The 10,262-nt window shown below is 41.7% G+C and overlaps 1 long non-coding RNA gene across 1 annotated transcript in view; it reads left to right on the plus strand.

Moving 5' to 3' along the window:
* The window catches only part of LOC309840430, a 35,694-nt gene extending 25,644 nt beyond the window's left edge, over nt 1-10,050 (plus strand). The window contains exon 3 of the long non-coding RNA XR_014298593.1: nt 9,965-10,050. This is a non-coding gene — a long non-coding RNA (uncharacterized lncRNA). The remainder of the gene's footprint in view (nt 1-9,964) is intronic.
* Nucleotides 10,051-10,262: the final 212 nt, after the last annotated feature.

Here is a 10,262-nt window from a genome sequence, read left to right on the forward strand (position 1 = left end):
CTCACAATTTGTTTATGCTTAGTGTTGCTCCTCAGTTTTCCTAGTGGTTCATTTAGGAAAGCAAGATTTTTTAAATCAAAGATTTTGTGATGGAATAAAGATTAGACCTATTTTACTTAGTCCAAAAACAGGAGGGAGATAAGTTCTGCATATAGGTGGAGAAAAAGTATATAGAAAAATGAAGGTATATTATGAGAGAAAAAAACATTTTCAGGATGTAAGGGGATATTACAGATAGCAATAAGATACGAATCCAAAGGTGATTATAATTACACATCCTTTTCTGATTATTCAGACTTTCTTCTTAAGGGAGGTCACCTCATGAAATTAAATGCATGCATCTATTAACTTTTTTTTTTTTTAAGGATTTTATTTATTTATTTGACAGACAGAGATCACAAGTAGGCAGAGCAGCAGGCAGAGAGAGAGGGGGAAGGGGGCTCTCCGCCGAAGAGGAGCCTGACACAGGGCTCAATCCCAGGACTCCAGGATCATGACCTGAGCAGAAGGCAGACGCTTAACTAACTGAGCCACCCCAGGCGTTCCTATACAAGACTTTCTTAAAGGTTTTCCTTTTACCACCAAGTTATAGAATCAGAGAAACCACGTGTCTGATTACTTAGACCTTTAAGCTGTAATGATTTCACACGTTCCTTTTTATGGCATCATTATATGGTAAAAGGGATGGAAAGCCCACGTTCGTTCCTGGAGAATGGGCAAATACCACAAAGGAATTAATCCTGATTTGTAACGTGACTCTGAAAACCGCAAGTCGAGATCACACATAACCTTTTGGAAACGAGTAAGTCTAACATTACAAGGTCTTTGCTGTTTGTGACCCGTCGCCTGCCCTGGAAGTTTCCAAGTATGGTTCTTGTTCAGTGCAGCATTGTAGCTACTGAATAGGGCAAGAGCCTTGCTCCAGGTTGTCTTTGTTTAATGAAGATTGCCGTAAAATCAGCCTCTATCACATCGCCGCTTTCAGAAAATGTTCCTACTATTGTGTTTCTGATTTTGAACCTCTTCCAGAAGAAGATGTGGTCTTTCATGATGTATATAACGCCTTCTCTTACACTAAAAATACGGGCTCTCCAGCCAGCCACGTGCTGGGATGTCCAGACGGGTGCGCTCAGCAGCTGTTGTCGTGAAGCCTCCTGCTGCCCCAGCGCTGGTTCTGTATTCCCACGCACGGCTCCTGGCTCAGGTTCGAGAATGGGGAGGGATCAGTGAGCCACTGCATTTTGATTGACTGTTTTCTCTCAACAGCATTTCAATTTGGAGAATCACGGGAAGAAACTACAAACACAAAATACTCATATTTAGGTCTTGTTTATTCACATTATTTGTCTAAGCTAGTCCTGTGAAGTAGCCGATTATGTTTTGTACCGAGCAGATGTAACTTCAGAGAAAATAATAATTTTTATCTTCCAGAATTTTATAGTCAGGATGAGACGGCATGGTGGCAATAGCTGCGATCAGTTTAGCCCTTGCCAGAATCAAATGGACATTAGAGCGATAGCAGCTGTTTTGCTGATAAAGGTTTTAGTAGAGGAGTGAAAAATAAATTCTAGCTTAGGCTCATCAGAATAGATCAAATGATCAGAGCCCACAGTGTGCGTTCCCCTCACCTGAGTCCCCGTGGATTTTCTTTGTGAGGAAGCCGGTGGGCAGGAAGGAGGGGCCCAGACCTGAAACGAGCCGTGCCGAGGCCGGCAGGCTGGCCCGCACGGCTTCCTTTCTGGTCTCTGTTTGAGTTGGCCTGGCCAAATATAGTCTTCTTAGGCTTTCTCTGCAGAGAATTAAAGAAAGGTGACCTCGTTTAAAGAGTGCTGGCTAGAAAGTGAATTTTCCGTTTATATCAACCTATTTGCAAACTACATAAACCCTAGATAGAAAGAGCTTTGCAAGGAGGGGGGAGCTCAGTCTGAACATGGCATTCTAGTGTTTGAACACTTTTAAACTCTTTGACCACAAAAGTTTGGAAAATTAAAAAAAAAAGGAAGCAATATTTTTTCTTAAGATTGGTTCAGAGAAATCCTAAAATGGTCATTTCTGTCAAGAAGTAGGCTTAGCAGAAAGTTTTATTTTTAACTTTTAAAAAATCCCCTTCATTTGTTTTAAGCAAAAAAGCTGGGATACACTCATGTGGTATCTTTATTCACAAAACTTTTATTTTATTTTATTTCTTTAAAGATTTTATTTACTTATTTGAGAGAGAGCATGAGAGGGGATAAGGTCAGAGGGAGAAGCAGACTCCCCATGGAGCTGGGAGCCCAATGCGGGACTCGATCCTGGGACGCGATCTTGGGACTCTGGGATCATGACCTGAGCCGAAGGTAGTCACTTAACCAACTGAGCCACCCAGGCTCCCTATTCACAGAACTTTTAAATCTACAAATAGTATTAGAAATACTGTACTCTGAAAACACCACAATAGAACATTTTTCCCCCTGAATTCAGTTTTGTAAACTAGAACAGTTCGCTCACGTGTGAACCAGGAAGAACGGTACCTACATCCCAGGCGCCGGTACCATACCCAGAGTGCCCCCTACCGGACGGGACGAGGCCGAATTGGCCATTAGCGTTTCTATTTTAAAGAGTCATCTGAAAGCCTAACTTGAATGGGTGTGAATAGGATAGAGAAAGGAATACCTTGATTTCGCAGTAGGGGCTGCTGCGCTGAGAGGGCTAATCGCCGTACAGTAGTCCTGGTCCCCAAGCCACTAGCCACGGGGGAACCGCAGACAGAGCCCTGGACCCACACTAGAATCAGTCCGTACTCCCTTTCTCCATTTGGCCTGGGCCCACTTTTGTCTTTTGCTGTCAGCAGTTTTGCTCAGAAAGGAAGAAAGAAAATTATTAAAGTCAAATTAGTATTCTATTGATTACACTTCAAGTGAGGATGTCCTTTGTGGTGAAATAAGCATTTTTATAATTAGAAAGCAAAATAAAAATGGATTTGGGGATAAGTGAAAAACAATTTTAAATGATGGGACCAAAAAGCCCATCATCGCCCTTTGGGAGCAGCCTGAAAGCAGACACTCCCTCAAGAATGATATCGGGGGCGCCTGGGTCACTCAGTGGGGTAAAGCCTCCGCCTTCCGCTCAGGTCATGATCTCAGGGTCCTAGGATCGAGCCCCACATCAGGCTCTCTGCTCTGCAGGGAGCCTGCTTCCCCCTCTCTCTCTGCCTGTTTCTCTGCCTACTTGTGATCGGTCTGTCAAATAAATAAATAAAAGATCTTAAAAGAAAAAAGAATGATATTAGGGCACCTGGGGGGCTCTGTCGGTTAAGTGTCTGCCTTCGGTGCAGGCCATGATTCTAAGGTCCTGAGGTCAAGTCCCGCATCAGGCTCCCTGTTCCAAGGGGAGTCTGCTTCGCCCTCTGCCCCTCCCCTCTCTCATGCTCTCTCTCTCTCTCTCAAATAAATTAATAAAATCTTTAAAAAATATTGATACTCAGAAAGTATGATGGCGGACCAGCGAATTCTACTAAGGACAGATGATGACAGTGCCACTACTGACTACCAGAGTGGGGTGTGTGCCTGTGTACTTGTAGATAAAATACATCTTGATGTGAAAAATACCACATTTTTTCAGATCCTTAAATTGAAGAACAAAATATGGTAAACATTTTTGTATTCTTCTGGTTTGCAGAGGGTCTTTGGAGAATTTTTGATGTGTAAGAGGAAATAAAGGAGTTGGGGTGAAATTTAGGGCATGTGGATTGTCCCGGATGATGAAGGACATGTGGTCCCAGGAGCACGTTACGGATACCCCGAGTCACGGATACCCTGAGTCACGGACACAGTATTGTGGAAGCTCTGGAGATCAGCCCGGCCCTAAGAAAATGTTGTTATTCCTGATTATATTTCAGCTGTGGGTTTGGGTCAGATTGAGCTTCCCTGCTTTTCTCAGTTTGAAACTACAAGCGATTCGGTGTTCAGGAGTTCTCTTTGGAATATTATTATCTTACATAGCAATAGTACTTCTACCAAGGGTGCCTTTCTTTGTATGACCCCTGGGAGGGGCTTACACGATACAGCTCATTAGAGAGAAGCTTGTTTCTTTCTTGACCTACTTAGAATATTCTCCGGTAGAATTTGATTAAAATTCCATCCTGTGCCTGACACCATGGTTAAATTCATCCTGGTGCCACCTGATGTCCTTGGAGTACCCGTTGCTTTAAAGGCGCTTATACACAGACTGTGTTAGGAAATTACCGAACTGAAAACAACATCCTGTTAATTGGATTAAGAAAACTCTGTAAAAAGCCACATAACTGTGGTTTACTAATGTATGACAGAATGTCTTGTAGGGCTTAGATATTTGCCATGATTCTTCAGTAACCCCTACTAATGATTGCTGGTTTACACAGGGCTAGTTGTTGCAAGTAACAGAAATCCTTCCTGGTTTGCACAAAAAATAAGGCAGGTGTTGAGTAGATCACGGTATTTATGTGAATGCTACAGAACCAGGTTTAGGGGAGTTCCTAAGGGAGGACAGGCATAGGCAAGCTCCAATCAGAGAAGTACTCTGTTTAGGATGACACCAACCAGGTTATTGGAGCCTGTAATCTAAATCCGCTTATATACTTAGGTCTGAAACCTTATACTCTCTCCTCCTATTTTGATGGACGGGCTATTGGTTTTTGTGCTTGTGGCAAGCCCTTTCAAATGAGTGTTGAGTCCCAGAGTCTTGCTTACTCAAGGATTTTGATCCTGACATTATTTTCTATCTTTTTTGCATGATTATCCTTTTCCTAAATTGGAAAATGATAATCAACCAACCTTCCTCCCTTCCTTCCTTCCTTCCAGATGTTGCTCCAGTGCCATCTTACCATATGACCTTTCCCTGGTCAATCTGTCCAAAGCGTACCACCCTCGTGCCTCAGTCTGGCATTCTTTGTCCTCTGTTATTGTCAGGGACCCTCTCCTGCCACATAAAAAAGGCACTCCATGAGCTCACTGGCTTTCAGTCTCTTTCTTCACTGCTGTATTTTCCTTAGTAGCCAGCAGCTAGTACAGTAGATAGAGAAATGTTTCTTAAATGAATAATACTGGGCAGTCAAATCGATACGTGTCACCTTTGTCTAATGTAGTGTTAAAAATTCTTCCCTTATGAATTGTTTTCAACTAAACAGTTACGGTGAGTAGCAGGGAAGTCAGAACTGTATTCATGTAATAAAGTAGGACAGTTCTGAACTGGAGTGTCCCATTCGGGCGCTGGGACACGTTTAGGCTACGCACTGTCAGGAATAAAGGTACGTTGTGGATCCCATTTAAAAGCTAGTCATCTGGGGGCGCCTGGGTGGCTCAGTGGGTTAAAGCCTCTGCCTTCAGCTCAGGTCTTGATCCCAGGGTCCTGGGATCAAGCCCTGCATTGGGCTCTCTGCTCAGTGGGGAGCCTGCTTCTCCCTCTCTCTGCCTGTCTCTTTGCCTATTTGTGATCTCTGTCTGCCAAATAAATAAATAAAATCTTTAAAAAACAAACAAACAAACAAAAAACTAGTCAGCTGCTTTAATCTTACACTGTGAGCTTTTATCGGACCAGGACTGCACCTGCGTTCCTCCTGTAGAAGCAGGGGTCTCCAGGATCAGCTCCCAGAATAAATATGCTCTTCGGGCTTTTCGGTTGCGCTTTTAGCAAGCCCGGAAGCAGCAGAGGTTCTACAGTGAGACAACTTGACTTAGGAGGATGGGCACAGGCTACATGCTGAGGTGATTCTAAGGCAATTAAGACACAAAACAAAACCCATTTCTTGACCTTATAAAACTTGTTCTTAAATGACTGTACAGGAGGGAGAGGCAGATGATATGTATGTATGTACCTCTAGGGTGGATTATGATGGGAACAAGCCTGCAGGCTTCACGAGAGGGCCAGGTCAGCTCCGAGCGTGCGATGAGAGAAGGCTTCGTTAGGGAGTGTCTTTTCTATCTATTTCCAAAAGAACACGTGATTTCGTAGGGGAAGATAGAGATATGGAAATCGAGGAGGAGAAAAGGGAACTAAATTTCTAGGTATGTGTTTCAGGAGCATTAAAGATAAGAGAATTTGTGGCAAAGACCATTGTATGGTGCAGGACACCATTATCAGTAATCCCCAGTTTACTTAATTTTTATTACAAATGTATATGCTTATATATGTTTATAAGAGTGTTCTCAGATTCACATGACCATGTACCATTCTCAGCTTTTCAGGAAACATAATAGAGATTTCTATTAATTTTGTGTTAGCATTGAATTCATATCAATGATCAACCAATCAGTAATTAACTACTAATCAGTAAATAATTAATAATTAACATTATTAAAATAACTAATTACTAATATTGCCTTGATAGTAAAACAAAATGCGATTCACCTAAGGATATTGTGTTGTTGTTAGAGAAGAAAGTACATCAAACTTACTGACTGATTGATTTTTTTTAAGTGTGCGCCATGCTAGAGCCCAAGGCAGGCCTTGAACTCACCACCCTGAGATCCAGACCTGAGCAGAGATCAAAAGTCCAATGTTTAACTGACTGAGCTGCTCAGGCACCCCCACCCAGCTTAATTTTTAATACTGTATGCTAAGTAAATTTTTTTTTAAATTATTGTTATTTTGACATGTAGAAAGTTGGATTTTTGTTTTCAACTTTATGTATTTATTCAGTAGTAATTACTAAGTGCCTGTCAGTGGAGGACCAAATGTCCTTTATAATAACTGTAATGCTTGAAAATTGATCCCCCCAAATTCTTCTTGAATAGGGTACCTGGTTGGCTCAGTGGGTTAAACCTCTGCCTTCAGCTCAGGTCATAATCCCAGTGTCCTGGGATCGAGCCCCACTTTGGGCTCTCTGCTCAGCAGGGAGACTACTTCCCCCTCTCTCTCTGCTCTACTACTCTGCCTACTTGTGATCTCTTTCTCTGTCAAATAAATAAATAAATATAATCTTTAAAAAAATTCTTCTTGAATAAATTAATAAATTAATTGATAAGCATGACCATTGAGAAGTTAATAAAGAAATATCAAATAACAATTTCATGGCATATTTTACCCATTATACTGGAGAAAAAAGTCAATGGGTCTTATCACAGATAATCTATGGGAATATAAAGTCCTGCAGGAATTCTGGAATGGAATTTCTAAGTATTCAAACTTGAGATGTATATAACCTTTGACACATTATATGAAATCTTGATATAATAGATTTTTGGTATAAAATATGGGATATTATATATAATTAATAATATATGTATGTAACTATATATAAATATAATTATAATGTATAAAATAAAATAATTATATTTCTTTAATATAGGTACAATATATAATAAACATAATAATTATTATTACATAATTATTATTCTGGAATAAGAATTTACATTTTAAAAATATTTTTTCAAAAAAATAATTCAAAATAAATTATTAGCATCGTAAGTTGACTTCACATGTCTCTCCCTTTATTTTTTATTTGTTTCCCACCTGCTTCAATTAATAATGCTTCTTTAAAGAAACAAATGGATTCAAAATAAGTTAAATTAAACCTTCAGAGATCAATTTATATATATCTTTTCCACATATGTTCATGAAGTAAATGGGAAGTAATCATCAGAATACATTGTTGGTCTTTCACAAAATTAAAACTAAAATTCTGGCGCTAATTAAAAGCTCCTGTTCAAAACTCTTGGTGCATTTTTTTCCTCCTGACTCCTTTTCTCCTCAATCTACTGCTTTTCCTTGCCAACTGAGTTCTTGATTCGGTGCCATCTCTTTGTAATGGACCGGTTTTGTTTGTAGGATTTGTTAACCCTTGTGACTCAGCCAGGCTGAGTACTGATAGGTAATGAATAGGCTTTAACTTAGCAAAGCTAATAGACAGGAGTCCTAATTATGATTGCAGTCTTTGTTAGAGCAAGTGACAAGACAACAAGCTATTCTTATTTGCTTACTTCTTACTTAACGACCTTAACAATCTTAGGATTCCAGAGAGTGGAAGACCAACCCCTCTGTTGCCGCTTGCTCCCTTGTTACTTACTGTGACTGAAGCTTGTGAATTTGGGGTGCTGCCAAGATAATAGGGAGCCAAAGAGAGCTTTGAGGTATAGCTGTGTTTTCCCTTATCGGCGTGATCTCTCTTGGTAAGAATGGAAACAGTTATATTTTTTATTCTTCAATGAAGTTTTGAATTTCTGTGCTTTTTGACCCTAGTCATTTTCTCTTCAAATTTCTTCTTTTTCCTGTTAAAATACTATTCATACCAATGATGGTAACATTATTGAATTATATGTCTTTCTGTAATACATGATAGTATTTTCAAATCCCATAGCTAACTTTGGAAATAGTTGTGGTGGAAGATAAAACAATGAAGTTTTCATTGTAAATCAAGAAGTATAAAAAATTAATTTTATGGAACACTAGTGACTTATCTAAAGTATGGAAATAGCCCAAGATGCCTTTCAGAAAGTTCTCCAAGGCTATATAAAGCCATTGTTCCAGTTGGGCTGGGGTTTCATATCATCTTCAAGTTTTTCCCAACTGTATTGTCCCTGTCTTAGTATTGTTACATTTATCTCCCCAGGCTGGTAGACAGTTAATACCACTCATGAGGAAGGAACCGTGGCAGGTGAGGACATAGTGATGGGGACCTTATTCATTTGGATGGCAACGAGCGGTAGTTGGACAATTAGAACATGTACTACGTTTCTGAGTTACCTAGCTGACTGTTCATCTTACTGGAGAAATAGGAGCAATAGAAAATTCGGAGGAAAGAGACTCCAATGGAGAGGCAAAAAAGCGAATGAATTTAATCTGATATTTATGATGCGGAGGGCTAGATTAATAAACTAAAATGAACACTTCTATAGGAATAAATGCAATTCCTTTATATTTAGTATACACATTCACAAAAAAACCCACCCAAACACTTACCTGATGCTTGATTTAAATGGTACATTGTGTATTTCTATTTTTTTAATTTTTAATTTTTTTATAAACATATAATATGTTTTTATCCCCAGGGGTACAGGTGTGTGAATCGCCAGATTTACACACTTCACAGCACTCACCAAAGCACATACCCTCCCCAATGTCCATAACCCCACCCCCTTCTCCCAAACCCCTCCCCCCAGCAACCCTCAGTTTGTTTTGTGAGATTAAGAGTCACTTATGGTTTGTCTCCCTCCCGATCCCATTTTTTTAAATGAATGTTTTGTGTGCATTGGTGGAAAATGATGGAAAGACCTAATTTAATCTAGGGCTAGACTGATGCGTTGGAAAGCTGCCCAGGGGTCGCGGGCATGGTAGCATCAGGAAGGTCTGTAGGAGGGACCGAGGTGGTGAGGGGACGGTGTAGGCGACATTTATGGTGGGAAGGTATTTCCCCGTCCCTAGATTATCACAGTAACGAGAGAGGAAGATCCTGTCATTTCTGTCATGAGTGGAGACACTGAGAGTCAGAGAAGCTCTGTCAGTGTCCGAGGTCACCCTCGCTGGACGCTGCCCACGCCACACCCTTGATGCGAGGGCCTGTCCCTGTCGCTGTGATCGGGTTCGCCCCCTGCAAACACCTGCCTGTATGTTTTTACAAACATCTAACTCTCACCACGGGTGTCATTTAGAAGTGCCCCGGGCACCTTTCGCCCAGTGGCTCTCTTGACACGCCCCCGCGCCCTCCCTTTGTGCGGGATAACCTGAGACGCGCTCTGCACCCGCACTAGAGCCTCCTTGGGGACGGGCCTCCCTGCTGCGCAAGCTGGCTCCGTGCTTCCCGCTCCTGTCCCGTGTCCCCTGTGCCTCTGGCGTGCGTCTTCTCCCGCGTCTCACCAGAGCTCCCAGGACCTCCCGGAGAAGCTGCGGGCACGAGCCGGCTTCCCTGTCCACTTCTGGCCAGACGGTCCTGCCCGGACAGGCCCAGCGCTCCGACGCCGGCGCCCCTCTCTGAAACCAGCGGCTTTCTCACTGTCCTGTTGTTTTCCTCCAGATGCGTGGCTCCTCAACCTCCTTTATTCTCTCGTGACATTGTATGATTCTGTGACTGACACCATCGTATTTGTGACCTGAAACTTCTCTGACCAGGTAAGTAAGAGGTGCACTGTGTGTTCTGACTCGTCTGAGAATAATCCGGTGGTTGGGGCTATTAACGTGGCCAGCCTGCTCTCCAGCACGCAGTGTGAGCAGGGTTGGAAACACAGAGCTTCGGGAAGCTTGGCAGAGCTATTTCTTGTTTTATTCAGCCTCCCATAGTTAATATTCAGAGGAAATTGTTTATTCATAAATTG

Source organism: Mustela nivalis (genome assembly GCF_964662115.1).
Source record: "Mustela nivalis genome assembly, chromosome: 9".
Lineage (NCBI taxonomy): Eukaryota > Metazoa > Chordata > Mammalia > Carnivora > Mustelidae > Mustela > Mustela nivalis.